Source organism: Condylura cristata, unplaced genomic scaffold, assembly GCF_000260355.1.
Source record: "Condylura cristata isolate star-nosed mole 26May11 unplaced genomic scaffold, ConCri1.0 scaffold00013, whole genome shotgun sequence".
Taxonomy (NCBI): domain Eukaryota; kingdom Metazoa; phylum Chordata; class Mammalia; order Eulipotyphla; family Talpidae; genus Condylura; species Condylura cristata.
The window spans coordinates 28083592-28100816 of NW_004567114.1; the positions used below are offsets into that span (position 1 = coordinate 28083592).

A 17225-nucleotide genomic window follows, 5' to 3' on the forward strand; every position below is an offset into this window, starting at 1 on the left:
GGGCGGCTTGGGCTTTTGGTGTCCCGGGGCCAGGCTGGCAGCCCCGAGGCGGATGCGGGCCGCCGGAGCCCGACGGAGGCAAGGCAGGTGCCCCCGGCTCGGAGGCTGATTGGCAGGTGCGGGAGTGGGTGGGGAAGGCGGGGGCTGGGCCTGGCGCTGCGGGAGGCTGCGGCCCCGCCTCCCGCCCCCGCCGCGGGACTATCTGGTCCCGGCAGCAGCGATGTCCCCCGGCAGGAATGTCCCTCCTCAGATAATGTTATTTATATCTCTGGGCGGGTCCGCGGCTCGGCAGCACCAGGCGCCCAGCGGCCGCTGTGCCAGGAGCCCCGCGCTGCCCTCCTCCCCCTGCGCCGCCGCCGCTGCCGCCCCCGGGCTTGGGGTGGCCGCTGCTACAATCCCAGCCCAGGTGAGTCCCGGGAGGGCTGGGCGGCCCGAGGGGGCTGGGTGCAAATGCGCAAGACTGGGGCGCGCGGCGCGAGCGCAGAGGCGGCGCTGGGCCCAAGGGGTGCGTGACGTGCAGGACCCCGGGGACCAGGTGGGGGCCCAGCCCCGGGTGCTGGGCTTGTAGGGGTGGGCGTGGGGCGCAGAGGCCCTAGCTGCTGGGGCGATAACCCCCCGGCGCGGGAATCCGCGTGGGCTTCGGAGGCTCTTGGCTAGCCGGACGCTAGCTTTGGAGAGCCGAACCCTGGAGTGTCGCCCGGGGGCGCTGGAAAGGGGGTGAGCGAGAGTGCGTTCTAGTCCCGGGCCGCCTCCTTCAGGACTTCAGCGTGAGGGCAAAGGGGGGTTTTGCTCTTAGCCTGTCGGACCTCGGCGTTGCTCTCTAGCTCTGGCTGCTGGGTTTCTCAGCTCTAGGGCTGCTCAGATTCTCTTCTGGGAACTTAACTGTGCACTCTCCGGACAGCCCAGCGCCCAGGCAAGAAGGGCAGCAGAGGGGGGCTGGCACTGGGCGCTAGAAACGACGGGGAAAGAATGGCTTGTTGTAGACCCAAAAAGGAAAGACAGAACGTCGGAAGCCATGCTCCAGGGACCCTCCCTCTCTCATTGAGTTCAGCGCCTCCAAGCTGCTACGGTTCAGTCTACTCTCACCCGCCTTATTGTACCTCTTTCCTCCGACAAGTTGGCCTTGAGAAATAACAGAAAATGGGGAAAATAACAAGAGACTTAAACAATCTCCAACTCCCACCAACTTACCCAGACTTTCTAGGGTGGGGAAGTAGCTGAGGGCTTGGGTACGGTCTCCGTGACAACGAGCCCCAGGTAGGGCCCTGATTTGTAGCCTATTAATATCCAAACCACTGTTTTCAATGAGCTGTTAGAGGAGCCAGGAGTTAATAATAAAACGCTTAACTCGCTGAAGGAAAATGAAAGAACCACTGTTATTTTGGTAAATTTCAGATGTATCAGATGGGGGTAGGGGCGTTTATGACGGTATGTTTCAACTGAGACTGCCTGTGAGAGATGCTAGACTCACCTCCAGGTAGGAGGCAGCCAAGCAAAATCCAGAGCTCAGAGGTAGTCACTATACCTCAGTTTCTTAAGGAAAATGACTCAGGTTGCCCTGATTGAGAGGAGCGTTCAAATCAAAATTCTTAGGTACATTTGTTGTTCCACTAACCCATCTTTAACTTTGTAAATGGTTCCAAATTTTATTCTGACATTCCCTCATTGACCACTTTCCTACCCTGTGACCCAGGCAGGTCATTTCCTATTCCAGGGTCAAAGACTTCTACTAGGAGCCCTGGGTTCCTCATGCTTTGAAAACTCTTATTTATATGTGTAAAATAATTGTTGAGTGCCCAGCACCCAACACACCTAGATTTGCACTTGCCTGGAGGTTGTGGGCTAGGGAGGAAAAGGAATAATAGGTTCACACTGAAGAGGAGAAACCAGATTCCTCAGGGTTGGGTCATTTATGCAGAGCCTAACAAGCATAAAGCACAGCTAAAGGCCATAAATCCTAAATTATGAAAAGATAGCCTTTAACCCCCTAGCTGTTGCTCTTAGCTTCATCAGTGGATCAGTCACAATAATTGGGGATGAGCCAGACCTGTTAATCCCGAGTTCTCAGAAGACCGAGTCTGCTTGGAATTGAAAGCACCTGAAAACTCTTAAGCATCCAGGATTGCCCAGTTGAACAGACATATCAAGTTTTCTAGAGTGGCTTGCCTGGCAGAGAGCTCGGATGCCACCTTCTGCTCAGGTCACTGCTTTGTCTATGCTCTGAAGGTGTCCTCTAGTTGTATACCTGCTAGTGATTAGCTTTGGGGTAGGTAAAGGTGTGGCAGGAGGCAGACTCCCATCCAGAATCATATCTGACAAAGTGACAGTTGTAAGCAAACAAGGTATTAATGAAAGTTTTGAACTAAAGTCAAATTTTGACTGGAAACACTTTTTTTGGTTATTAAAAAAAAAAGTTTGTTTTTTTTCCTTATTTGTACCAGAGCCTAGCTGGGTGCTTGTCCCATTTATCTTTGTTGAGTGAATAAATGAATATTCAGGGATTTTTTTATATTACTCTACTTAATTATTAATTCAAATTAACTCTGTAAAATAGTTAATATTAACAGCAGTCTGATACAAGTGAATATTTGTGGGTTCAAGATGAAATATTTTGCCTCATATCACACAACTGATGAGAAGTGGAGTCAGGAGTCAATTCAGGTGTTAGAGTCCACTGTCTTTTAGGACTAGACGTTGGAGACTATAGTACAATTTGGAAAATTTGGTTATAGGATTGTCTGTTAGTTTCACTATCTTTTACTCTCAAGACCACTGGTAATAATTCTGCTTATAACTGAGAAGCTTTAAAATTATTGCTTAAAGATAGTATTGGACACACTTGCTTGGCGGTTTTTAGTCTTGTCCATTATGTTCAGGTCATTGTTTCAAGGACAGAGCTGGAATTTTGGCAGTAGTCAAAGCATGGATTTTTTTGAAAAGAGATTTTCCTTTGGGCCCTGGAAGTGGCCAGGAGTGCTTGATGATACATGGGGACAGTGTGATAGGACAGAAGATGACTATTAAAATTGCATGAGACTAAAGCTGTGTGTGGGAAGGGACCTTGGAGGTCACTAAGCCTTGTCCTCTGTGTAGAAACTTGCTTAAAGGTGAGACCTACCCGTAATTTACCTAGTCCTTTATGTGCAGCTATGGTATTTGCCATCCATACTTCTTATTCTTTCCATGTCTTTCATGTCTCTTTCTCATGACCAATATTGGGTTTATTTCCTGAAAGTCTACCTAACAAAACCACTGGTATGTTTTTCCTTTGGAGAAATTGTGAACATATTTTAATATCCAATACTTTCATCTTAATGGAAACTTAATACAAAGAAAGAGAAGGCATTAGAAGTAGGAAGAAAAGAACATAGTAGTCAACATTAAAAATTAAGCTGTTTCCATCATCTCCCCATTGCTTGTTAGCTGTACAGATGTACAACATTTTAACACAGTAGGAAAGTGTATTCTAGCCTAAGAAAATACAAATCTTTAGAAAAATAATTATGTAGCATATCTGGGGCAATGGGAAACAGAAGGAATTATTGGGATTATCAGATACATGTTTTAATCTAAACTCAATCATCAAGTTGCTCTTGAAGTACGCTTCAAGTTTCAAAATCCAATACAAAATTTTTGTTTATTGATGACTGAAAAATAGGAAACATTTAAGCAGGAGGCCTAAAGTGATACCAAATACATTTCTTCATTATCTGTGATTTCTTTTTTTTATAACCTCAGACCTGCAGATTAACATTTGTCAATTGATTTAGGAGGACTAAGAAGGAAAATAACTGTGCTGTGTGTACTGACAAGAAATTTGGTTCTTAATGAGGACTGGTAGGGAAGTTCATGGATCCTGGTTTCTGAAATAATAGATCTTACTAGTCAAAAATGACTGTGCAAAAAGTATTTTATCTTAAAAGTAGTTTGATTTTCACAGGTAGCTCTTTGGTTACTTCTCTATTTTATTTTTTAATTTATTTTTTAAAGATTTATTCATTTATTCATACAGAACTGGGGTAAGGCCAGAGATGAGGAGGGTGAGAGGATTCACCAGAGACAGAGCGGGGAGCAGAACAGGCAGATCAACGAAGTACACTGCTGAGAGGAGCAGCGGGCGGGTCAGGAGAGGTCTGCCACGCCATGTGGTCTCCTCGGGGCAGGCGGGGATCGAACTCAGGAGGAAGTGGGTTTAGCTTCTCAGTGCTGTGTTTTAACCTGCTGCGCCACCAGGGAGGGCCACTTCTCTATTTTAAATAAGAAATCTGTGGAGTAAGAGAAAATGCAGTGGTCTGTGTTCCAAGATCATCATGTAGCATTTGCTGAGCTTATCAGAGAGATGGTTCTTTCCTCTGACGGCTGCAGAGGTGAAGGTCACTTGGTTTTAGAGATGGAAGTGGTGATGGTGGAAAGGTGTAGGAGACAGGAGAATTCAGTGTCAGATCTGACTCCACTGACTGAATTGTTAGCTTCCCTTGGTAAATATTTAGAAAATGTCCTAGCATGTTTCCCTTTGTTGCTGTGCTTATTTCTTAATCTACAGCCAAGCTATCCAAGTTCTTCCATTTTCAGTGAGCCTTAATTGAATATCAGATCACTAGGGGGTCCCAGTCTTACATCTCACACAGCCTTTTAGGCGGTCCTAGGTAGAAAATGAGTCCTTAGTGGATTCTCTGGCTAAGAGTATGACATTCCCAGACCACCTTCCATTTTTCCATTTCCTCCTTCTGGTAACAGGAAACATTATAAAACCATCTTCTTCCTCAGTGAGGCTTTTTTCGTTTGCCTAATGTTTAATTTCCTCACAATACCTGTGCAGACCTGGCCAAGAGTACAATTACAAGGGCAATTAAAACACAGACATATATCATATTAGCAGTGAAGGCAAAAGCGAGTTTCCTTTCTTCCTCTCATTGGAACGCTATAAATTTAGCAAGTGAAAAGGCACAGGGCTAGGAAAAAATAGACTTTGCTTTGAACTGGGCTCAGATCATCCAGGATATTTATGAAAAGAATAACAGCACCCTGACAGCTAAAGAACAATAATTGCTTTGAATTATAGTCAAGTCAGGAGTTTCCACCATAGTGAAAGGGAACAGAAACTTGGATCATCCTGAAAATGAATAAGTTGAAAATCATTCCCATTTCTACTAGACTTAAATATGGGTGTGTCTTGCTTGAGAATTCATAGCCCTTCAAGTACTTTAAAGGCATAATTCCCTAACCTCATTCTGTCCCTCAGCTCAGTTCCTGCCTGTTTCCAGAAGTCCCTAAGGAATTGTCAGTCAGCTTTACCTGCCAATATGTTTCCTCAGAGATAGTAAAGTAGCAAAGATCTTTCATAACACCCACTTTGGGTCATACATCGGAACGTTGGAGAGACCTGAGAGAGCCACTTGAAAAAATACTCAAAAAGAGCAACATTTGGTACCTACTGTGTGCAGTACATTATTATATGCTGAGGGCATATACTGGGATATAAGGGAGACCTGTGGGCTGGTGGGGAAATGGACTTGCAAACAGACAGCGATTCAACAGCATGCTTGAGAAGAGTATTCTCAGAGAAACAAACCAGAAGAAGAGTCTGATTCAGTTTGGGAAGTGCCTACAATTTCCCTGCTGGAAAAGAGGGTGATGGGGGCCAGGGTATTAAGACACGCAGATGCACAATAGAGCATGATTATATAGGGAAATGTGTAGTAGTTATTTGTGAGTCCAGGAATGAGCTAGAGATGTGACCAGAAAGAAGGTTTGGGTTCGGTTTGTGAAAAGTTTGAATCATTGGAGGTTCAAGTTGGAATCTATAAGTTTTAAACAGGGAGGGACATGATGAGCTCCTTATGGAGTTCTCCAGTGGCTGTGAGCTAGACTGTGAACTAGAGATCTGCTAGTGCAAGATGTGTATAGTCTCCCCAATTTGAATCAACTCATTTTATTTCATAATTACCATGTGAACCAAGAAAGATGTTAGCATTTCTGATTTACAGTCAAGGAAACAAGATTAGAAACATGCAGCCATTTGCCCAAGGTCCCTCCTGATTTGGACCCAACATTCTGGAGATTTGTCCAGCTTTTGTCCCTAGTGGAGTGATTGAATGTCCAGGGTCTTCTGCTTAAGGCAGGGGTAGCTTCTTTGCTAACTTCATTGGAGACTCATATGAAGTCAGGATGGGCAATATGGGGTGTTTGGGGGGAGAAATTCAGGTTGGGTGTGAAGGCCCTGAAGTGGGCCACTCGTGTGTCCAAGGAGGAGACAGGAAGCCAGCATGATTGAAGCAGAGGGAGCAAACAGAGCATCTAGATCATGCAGGCTTGACAGCCTTGCAAGGACTTTGAGTTTTTGTCTGTGTGATTGAAAGTTGTGGGCAGGGGATTGACTTGTTCAGATTTGTATTTGAGGAGTATCTTTCTGGTTGTCCTGTGGAAGACCAATTGTAGGGAACAAGGTGGCAGCAGCAAGTAGTATGAAAGCTATTGGTTAGAGCTACTGATCCCAGGTTGCAGAAGATGAACTAAGGTGATGGTGACAGAAATGGGGAGATGTTGTCCAGATAGACTTTGAATGTAGAACTGAGGGGATTTGCATATGGGAAGTGAGAGAAAAAGAATTAAGTTAAGAACAACTCAATTGGTCTTGACCTGAGCAACTGGAAGAACGTAAAAGTCATTTATACTATTGGGTATATATCCAATGTACAGTGGGATGTCATTTTTTATTTCTTTTTCATTGAGGAGTTTATTTGGACTAGGCACAGTCAGGCAGACTTAATTTAAATACACCCAAAAGAAGGTGCTTTGTTGTGGGTGACTTATGACATCTGTTTGTTCTGGAAGCCAAGCCTTAGAGGTGCAATTAGTTCTGTATGGTGCTTTGTATTATTACTTTCAGGTCATTCTCACAACATCTCCATTAGGTGATAGAAATTAGGGTTAGGTATAAACAGAACTGAAATGCATTTTACTCTATACTTAGAAATGTTTTGAATTTTTTGACTAAAGCTCATTTTAACATTTAAGGTCATCAAATAAAAAATATTTCTAAATTATAAATATTCATGGTTTTAAAAGGATTTCCACACTTTACAGGGTGCACAGTGAAAAGTAAATGTCTTCCTCTCCCTATCTTCAGTCTTCCTCCTAAGAAGTCATCAATGTCAACTTCCTGTAGCTCTCAAGAAAAATTCAGCACCTACATGGCCTGACATATTTTAAAGTCACAGATTTAACAAAACCGGAACATGTTTGGTTTCATTTTTTTTGTGACTTAGTAGTCCTAGGTACCTACTGAAATGGAATCTACCTTTCTGTCCATTAAGGGTCTCCTTTCCCAAACCCATCAGGCACTGAAACAACATGTCAATGATGTAATGCCTCTTCTCGTAAATCTCCAGTGGTTCCCCCCCTGTAGAGAGCTGGAAATCCAAATTCATATGGTTGACTTTTAAGAATCATTTGTAATCTGGCTTCAACTCTTTTGTATCCCCTTTACCACCCCCCTTCACAAACCCTCTACCTGAACCAGATTTGCATCTGTTTCCTGAGTTCTGCATATTTCTCTCAGTTTTGGAGTAATTTCCATCAGTCTTCCTGGAATATACCAGCCCAATCTCTCTGTTCTCCAAATTTAAGAGCTAGTTACATGTGCTACTTACATGAACATAATCATAGACTTTTATTCTTGCTATTTGATTTTTTTCTATGTCCATTTATTTGTCTAACTTAGACTGTAAGTTCTTAAGGGCAAGAATACACAAATTACAGTTGTGGGCCTCAATCAGGGTCTTGCTAATGCTTTTGCACAAAGAAGGTCAATTGGATATTTTTGACAGTCATCCCTTTCTGGGGTGGTGCTGGTGCATGGGGATTAGATAAATTAAAAATTGCTGCATGATGACTGGCAACAAAACTATTTTCTTTTTGGGTTATTTGTTGCCCATTCCCAGGGAATGGTAATTGGGTACTGGTCCTTTGAGTAAAAGACTTTCTAATATACTTGTCCCCTTTCAGATGGCATTGTATCTAAATGTCTGAAACAAGGTGTTTTCATTTGCCCCTTGAGATGGGCATGGAACCAGGCAATCAAAAAAAAAGTGTATTGTTTTTACGCTGTGATATATAAATATAAAATTGTCCTTTTAATTATTTTTAAGTGTCTAGTTCATTGGCAAAGTATATACACATTATTATGTAGCTATGACTATCATACATCTGCAGAACTTCTTTCATCTTCCAAACTGTGCATTAGCACTCTCTCCCCCACCCGCTAGCACCTGGTTGTCACGACTTTACTTTCTGTTTCTCTGAATTTCGCAACTCTAGGTAGTTTGTATAAATGGAATCATATAATATTTGTCCTTTTGTGACTGGCTTGTATCATTTCATACTAGATTGTCAAGATTCATTCTTGTAGAATGTTTCAGAATTTCCTTTTAAAGCCTAAATCATTCCATTTGATGCATTATCCATATTTTGTTCATTATCTGTGGTTGAATACTCCAGTTACTTCTCCCCCTTGACTGTTGTGAATAAGACTGAGTAATAATACTGCTGTGAATATGGCTGTACAGATATCTCTCTGAGACCCTGCTTTTACAAATTCTTTGGGGTATATAGTCAGGAATATATACTCTAGTATATTCTGGATCATATGGTAATTTTGCTTGTACAACAAGCAGTTTTAATATTTTCCCCTGGTACTCTACTCTAATGGGAAAGGCAAAATATTATTAACATTCTCACCTTGGGGGCAAAAACTGAGAAGGATAATGTCTGAACTTGAAAGATAGTGTTTGAGAACACTTACCTTTGGGGGATAGTTTGTCATCAAAGTTCTTGAATTTGTTTATATATTAGTTTGCCTATTTTTAGACTGTAGACTTTTAGAGGACAGGCAGGGGAGGTTAATTTGCTTTGTAAAGTCTGTAGCCCAAACTCAGGTGGGGAAGGGTGCAAATATTATGTGATGATTCATTTCAGCTAAAATGTCTCCTTGAGCTGCATGACAAGAGTCTGGGTTGCTTCCAGCTCCTTTTCTCTTGCTGTGTGCCCTTGGGCAAAGAACTTCCTCTGTCTCTGACTTTTATTTCAGAGGTTATGTGTTTGTGTGCATGTGTGTGTGATACCACCTTAGTAATTATTGTCCTTAATATTTTTCTTGCAGATTTCTTTGCAATGCCACAGTGTTGCCTCATCTTTGTAGCCTTGCCGGACAGCCCTCTCCCTCTCCAGGTCCTGGAATAACACTGAGTGCTTCTTCCTTCATATTTTTGCAATATCTTCCCATGCCTTCGTTGATTGCTTTTTTATAATTTCCAACTTGCCTTCTACACCATTAGACCATGTTTCCTGTGAAGAGCAACTGGGGCTTACTCTTACTTTACTATTCCTGGCACGTAGAGCCATGCTTGGGACTGAGAAGGAAGTGGTGCACAATACTTGAGCAAGAATTAGGAATGTCTCAAAGGGTATATACTTGAGAGAAAGTGTATGTATGTCTTGAGAAGAAGCATTATTATAATAAACCAACACTCATTATGTGGTAGGCCCTGTGCTGAGTGCCCTCAGGTGTTATTTGTATTGCTGTCTTAATTGAACTGATGAAAGAAGTTTGCTTGTTCCAGATATTAACACCTAGAAGTTCAAAGCTGGACTTGAACTCCTGTGTATGTGTTTTTCTTGTCTGGAATCGTGTAGGGCAATACTCCGTGACTCCTAATTCTAAAAATTTCTTTTGTTTCTCTTATCTTGCTTCTTTAGTGGTCTGAAATTACAAAGGTAATTAGTTGTATACCTTTATGTTTTGTTTTGCACTTTGCAATGATTTAATTTCATAGGCTTGAGTCCCGTTATTAGCTTTTAATAAATATTTAATGTTGTGAACTCTACTTCCAACATAGTTCTTTGACACCTGAGGATGAAGATGCTAATTATTGTTGCACAGTATACCCATTGTCAAGGCAGCTCTCCATATCATGGTACTAAAACTGCTTTAGAAATTTGAACCAGGCTGTGTATGAGAAATATCTCTATGGCTTTTAGAACATGAGAGCATGTTTTCCTACAATAGCTACAGAATCATAATCGGGGGGTGGGGCCCTCCTTAGAGAGGATTCCAATATTCAACCAGGTTTGGGAACCACTGTTCTAGACTCCAAAGAGCTCAGTTCATCAAAGAGCAACAATAAGACAATGGGAGGTTTTTAGACAAAACATCAGTCTTCTGTCCACCTGTTCACAATTATTATCAAGGAGATTGTATTCATTCAATCAACTATAGTATCTCTGTGTCAGTCCCTGAAATAGTGCAGAGATTAAAGTTTAAGAACCACATTTTACAAAATGCTTTAGAAGAGATATGAATTAATATCAATGGCCTCCTTGTAGAACCAAGACTTTTCTGCAATATTTATTTGACTCTTGCTTTGAAACTGAACCCTCCTTTGGCTTCTGGGAACTGGGCTTTCCTTTTTGTTCTCTTAACTTATTTGCTATTGTTTCTTCTTTTTTTTTGTTCCTTCCCCTCTACTAGCTTACTAGCTTTGGATTGCTTGGGTTGTCAATGCTGCTAAATCCTTATCTCCAGTTCCAGTCTGTCTCCCCAGTTCTAAATCTACCACAGTCTGCTGGCTTTCTTCATTTGCTTGTCTCAAAGTCACCATATAGCAACAGGACCACTCCCTATCCTCCTTTACCCCAAAATTTGCTCTGCTGACTTTTTGTAGCTAGGCTCATGTTGTCATCATTCTCCCAAGCAGGATTGTCAGCTACATTTTTGTTTTTCCTTTTCATACTTTTGTATTCAGTTGGTTGCCAATTCTGTTCATTCTTCCTTTAAAAATGTCCAATTAGTATCTTTCTTGGAATTTTTCACTGTTCTTTTTGATATTTGAATAATTGGCTTTTGGTCCTTACCTTTCTAACCCATCTTATATCCTGACCTCAGAATTATTTTAAAAAATGAATCAGACTGAATCATTCAACTGCTTCAAAACCCTCAAAGGTTTCCTATAGCCCCTCAAATAACAGGGATCTTCATGATCTGTTCCAACCTCCCTTCCTAATTATAGTCCTTCTCCATCACCCCACTTTGGATGCTTCTGACTCCTAGAACTTGAGGTGCATTTTCATGCCTCCATGACTTTGCTATTTTCTGTGCCTGACCCCTTCATCCTTTCCTCTGGGTGAGCACTATCCCTTGAGGCCCTGCTCCAACATAACCCTTTGGTGCTTTCCCTCAGCCCTGCCTCAGAAGAGGCTGTTCCCTCTTCTACGTTCTCAAGCCGTCCATTTCCACATAGCACCCTAGTTGGCGACGAACAGGTCTGACTCTCTCGATTGTGATTTTCCAGTGTTTGGTGCCCATGGGGTCAGTGAGACATAACTCACCATCTGGTTTATGTGTTGTGCTCAAGAAATGTTGGTTGAGTTGGGTGACTGGGAAGTTTCAAGAATATTCAGCACTATAATTAATTCAAGAAGGTTAACCTATAGAAAGTTACGAAGAAGGGCTAGTGGAAGACACTGGTGAAGGGTGGGATTAAGGAGAGGAGAAGGCAGTATCCCCATTACTTTCTATTTATCACAGGAAAAGTGACATGTGATTTTAACTGACATCATCAGAATATGGGTATTGCTAGAAAAATTTTTAATTACTCATTTGGAATAGCCACTCCCACCTCATTTTTCAGTAAATGTTTGAGGCTGACCCTCAGAATGCAGCTATGAAAGGCTCTTTGAGTGGCTTTTTCAGATCAGTAGACTCAGATTTGTTTGGTAATGATGAGTTGAGAAAAACATTTCAGAAATCTCAGACCTAACATTTCTCTATAGAATTCTTCCCCTTTCCGATAAGTAACCTGTTTGTCTGTCCTTAAAGCGTATCACAGAGAAACTACTTTATGAAATATTATGGTACTTATCAGTTGGCTTGTTCTGCGCTTAATTTTGCTTCACAAAAAGAGTTTCACCAGTGGTCAGACTCACCAGAATCCTGCTTGCTCAGGCCTACCAGTTTGCTTTGTTTTTTTCAACAAAACTCTCTGTCATGGACATACTCCCACTGCTGTCCAACTGCTCTCTTCTTTGCAGAATGCTGTGCCCAGTGATTGATAGAAGCTGGTTCTTAGCCTCCAGAGGCTGTGAGTAGCTTGGCTTTGTAAATATTGGAAGCACAGTGGGAAGGTCTGAGGTGAGCTGATAAACAGAAGGCCTTGGGAAAATATGCCTGAGACACACAGAGAACAAAGTCAAGCTTTGTGCGGGGCACCTGAGGAGTAGCAAGGCAAAGGAAAGGCCGTGGCTGAAGGCCCTGATGAGTGCTGAGGGACAGGATGAGGCCAGTGACAAGTGGACAGCAGTCAGCAAGCGACCCAGAGAGGACAACAAGAGCAGCGGCAACTAATAGCAACTTCTGGAAGCTCTAGAATGCCATAGAGGCAAAAGGTCTTTATCCTGTCTCAGGGATTACTATTGCCACCACAAAGGTTCATAAGCAGTCCTTTTCATCTTCACGGGGTGGGGGGAGTTCACTTTGCCCTGTTTGAGCCATGATCTGCTCTCTGTTTTTCTTATTTAAAATCTAGGCTACTGCTTGTGAGGAGCGTGACGCGGCCTCTGCTTTTCTCTGTAAGTGGATGTGTGCAGTCTGGATGTGCCTTGTGTAACTGTTAGGAAATCTTGATGCCCATGCTGAAGCAGGAGCGTCCCTTGGCATGGGAAGTTACAAGAAGAAAGGCAGTGTTACAGGCCTGGAGAATGAGATACAATGCTATAAGCGAAGTAGGCTTCTCTGGGGTAAGAAGTTGTCCCCTCTGCAAGACCAAGATCATACCTGTGGGAACATATTAAGTTGCCTGCATTTAAACAGTGTAAAGTGACTGCCTAGAAAATGGGAAAAATACTCAACCAGTGGATTTTCTCTTCGTGGTGGCTGGGTGATCTGGGTGAGTGTGTGTAGAGCTGGTTCTCAGTACCATGGCCTCAATGTGGCAACTCATTCAGCAGCCTGAGCTTAGCTGCTCTCACTGCTTCTGACCCAGAAAACGCTCAGAAAATGACTGCAGTGAAACACATCTTCAAGGTGAAGCTTTCCATTGAGGTGGGGGAGGGACATGGAGTTGATCCCAAGGGTTCTATTCTTCCTAAATGTGCTGGGAGTAACTTTGTTTATGCTCTGACCAAGAGGAAGTCACTTCACATCTCACCCTGTTTCCACCGGCAAAGAGTGCCTTCTGCTTGTTTTGCATAAGCCTTTTGCCTCCTCTGCGGAAGAGGCACGGAATGAACTGGGAACTATAAAACCCCTGGCATCATAATTCTCTGCAAACAGCAGTGCCTAGTGAGCATTGTATTTGGTTGGCAAGTGATAGTTACTGTCTATACTTGGTCTCTGCTTGTAAAATGGTGGGGATGCTTTCTCATGACATGTAAAGGGGATCAAAACAAAAGTGTCTGCATTTTACTTTTTAAAATACCCGATACTTCAAGCATCAAAATAGCTCAAAGAGGGAGGTTCTGTAGACACCTTGCAGACATAATCTAATAAATCTTCCCCAAAGAGCATCTGGTTCAACTTCCTCATTTACCGAGGAAGATCTCCAGAGGGGAGGCAAATTGCCTGAGGTTGCAGGTTAGTTAATTGTGGGACTCTAAGTGGATCCCACGGCTCTTGACCCATGGACTAGTCCTTCCTCCCTTTGTCTCTTCCTCTTATTTTCCTACAGTTTCTTAAAAAGAAATTCAGAAAAAATTATAATGAACACATACCAGTGATAAAAATAACTCAAACAGAAAGGCATAAATGACATACCTGGAGCCATTGTTGTAGGCAGCCACTGCTAACACTTTCTTATATGTCCCTATAAGATCCTGTAGGAACATATTGATATATACATATAGGTATGAAGTGTTTGTGTAGGTGTGTGCGTGTGTGTATATGCACATGTATCTTCATGCACACCATGGCTGTGTTCCCTCCCAACCCCCCTCCCCACACCTTGCCCTTTTTACTTAATAATGAAACACATTGGACATCGTTCTCCCATGGGACATCAAAGAGATCCATCTATGATCTCTTTGATTCTTAATGGCTGTTGCATCTTATGCTCCTTCTATTTCTCCGTAATGAGAATTAGAAGCAGCACCATGGAATTTGAGCCCTACATTCATGAAGCTGATGTAAGAATCTCTATTTTATGAGTATCTAGGGGGAGATATGACTTCTGTCAAGATCACATTGCCCAAATGATTTGAGAAGACTGAGCCCCTAGTTCTTACTGCTGCTACTTATGGCTCCTTGCCAGGTGTCCTGTTAGGACCTTAAAATGCCTTAACTCATTTAATTCCCACAGTAATCCACTGAGTTAATAACATGTCCATTTTATTGATGAGGAGGCTGAGGCTCATCAAACCAAATTTACTTTAAGTCACACAGTCAATTATGTGCCAATCCAGATTTGAGCCCAAATTTGCTTGAGTCCAAAGCCAATGTTCTTTCTGGCCATCTGAATTCTGTTTCACTGGGGAGAATGGTTACAGTGAGTTTGAAGCAAAGTGTTCTTTCTTTGCTTCCAAGTTTGTTAGTTTAGGCCAACCTAAGGGTGTACTTCATATGGCAATGATGTGGAAGACCAAGCAGCAGGTAGCAGAGACAGAATGATGTGGAAAGGAGGAAAAAGAGATGGCTGCTCTTCAGGATGCGTTATTGTCTGCTCTGTGCTAGCTTGTGTGGAAACACAGAAGCCATTGATTAAAACACAGCTCCATTCTCTAGAGGTGTGTGGTTTCACAATAAGGACATGTGAGACTGTGTAACATGAGGCCGAGCGAGGCAAGTGCCATCATGGGTGGTACACTACTTTAGGGTCTCAGGAAGCCAGGACTGGGTTGGTCTGGTGCTGGGATGGAGGCTCCCCTCCCTGCTCGCTGCGGAGTGATGAGCCATCTCAACTGACTGTTGACACAAGTGCAAGTTTCCACTGGCAGTCGGAGAAGGGCGTTCCACCAGACAAATGGGGGCCTGGGAGACATGCCGAGTCTGTTGTGGCTATGGGAGGCAGGTGGGGTGAGATTATAGTAGGCCTTGATTGCTGTGGAAAGAACTTGCAGCTTATATTTCAGGTCTGGGGTAATTCAAATTTTTGAACAGGGAAGTGTTGTGTTATCAGCTATGTTTTAGGACATCCTGCAGAAATATAGCAGAGAATTCCAGACAGTTCACATCAGAGGGAATGGGAGCGGTGGGCAGTGAATTCAAGAGATGCCAAGAAATCAAAGTATCTGGACTTTTCTATGTAGGGTAGGACCCATTGTCCCCCTTCGTGGGCTCTGCCACAGAAAGGACCAAATATTAAAAATGACCAGTTTTCCAGTTCCCCTTATTAAATAGTTTTGAAAGGAATTTTGTAACTATTTCTTATTTTGATTTTACCATCTTTTTCTACTTCTTTGTCAAGACTTTTAAAGCGTTTTTGAGGGTCCTCAAAATTAACTTGTAGGTATCTGTGTCCAGTGGTACCAAAGTAAGGGGAGAATCTGGGTGGTTGCTATTGCTAATTATCAAGATTTGAATCTTTAAAGAACAATTCTGAAGGGGGAGGTACAACGTGGATGGAGCTGGAAGGGATTATGCTCAGTGAAATAAGTCAGGAGGCATGGGTGACTCAGTGATGGGAAACCCATGAGGATTACAATTGAGATGGGAAAAAATGTACAAAATGATGTAAAAATAAGCTAAGTGGTGATCAAGTGGGAAGAATCAAAGACAAGTTTTAGTGGTGGCTCTGTAGCAAATCTGGGGCCCAGGAAAGGCCAAGACTGAAGGTGTGGGCTCTGATAGCCCTCACTCAGCCCCTACAGGGGGAAGGACTATCTGAGGGAAGAGAACAGACACTGACTTTCAGGGATGCTTAATTTTAAGGAATGGGTGGAGGAAAAAGGTTTAGAGAATGTGATTTGATGTAACAACATATTGAGGATGAAGAACTAAGAAAATCCATGGAAACCCAGCTTCTAGAAAAGGATGGTTATAGTGTCTCATTTGGGAGAGGGATTACATGGGGAATGAGTGGAGGTCATTAACCTTGAGAGAGGCTCAAGTGAACCGCAAGAAAACCGTTTTAGTAGAAGCTAGGATTCAGTTATGGGGAATTAGAGTGAAGCTGAGGTGAGGGTGAGAAGGCAGTGAATGCAAACTGCTTTTCAGGGAACTTGATGGAAAAAGACTGAGATAGAGGTCATGGGTATTTTACGTGTTGGAGAACACAGTTTGGGGCTGAGTGGGTGAGGATCCATTGAAAAGGAAGTTGGGGTGGTAAGGCAGTGAGAGTTGGAGAAAGCATTGCTGGATGGTATAAGTCTCTGGAAGATTCCCAAGCACCCAGTAGGAGGTAGGGTAGCCAGTCAGCATGGCCATGCCTGCGCCTTGACACGGATGAACAGTGGAAGCTCACAGTTGCCAGGCCCCTGCCATGTGCAGGCACCATGAGAGATGACAGAGTGTCCATCCTGGTGTGAGGCTGCAAGGGGGCTCTGCACGGGGGTTTGTGTGACTGCTTGTTCTCCGTAACACCCGAGTGCCAGACACAGATGACAGCATGCATTTGGCCACACAATGACAGATTTGCTGCACCTGTGCCGCCACATCCCAAGGCAGGTGCCAACCACTCTCTTCTTTTTTAGTATTCTTTTGTGCAACATATGACATATGTTGACTCGGAAGCACAGTAATGAAGCAACCATTCCCTTTAAATTTTTAAAAATTTTCTTACATTGTTGTTCTTTTTCATACAATTACTTAATCTCTCCCCTTAGGTGTGGTCTCCATAGTTCTACCACCACATCATCCATGAACCATCACCATAGTCCCTGTGCTCTTCCCTCCCCTGTTTTCACCTCTCCCATTCCTTGTAGGCCTCACAGCTTTAGTTTGCCTGTCTTTTCTCCTGACCCTTTGTTATATTTCCCTATATTTCGTTTACAAGTGAAACCAGCTGATACTTTTCTTTTTCCTCCTGACTTCTTTTAATTTTTTTAAAGATTTATTTATTTATTTGTACAGAACTGGGGTACAGGTCAGAGATGCAGAGGGTGAGAGGATTCACCAGAGACAGAGTGAGGTGTAGAACAGACAGATCGATGAAGTACACTGCTGAGGGGAGCAGTGGGCCAGGAGAGGTCTGCCTCATCACGTGGATCTCCTCCAGGGCAGGCGTGGATTGAACTCATGC

At 43.0% G+C, this 17225-nt stretch overlaps 1 protein-coding gene across 2 annotated transcripts in view; it reads left to right on the forward strand.

The window, feature by feature from the left end:
* The first annotated feature begins 215 nt into the window (after positions 1-215).
* SPTB (spectrin, beta, erythrocytic) overlaps positions 216-17225 on the forward strand; it is a 115923-nt gene continuing 98913 nt past the window's right edge. For both annotated transcript variants that reach the window (XM_012724480.1, XM_004681784.2), the window contains exon 1: positions 216-406. The gene's annotated coding sequence lies outside the window, so the exon portion shown is untranslated. The remainder of the gene's footprint in view (positions 407-17225) is intronic.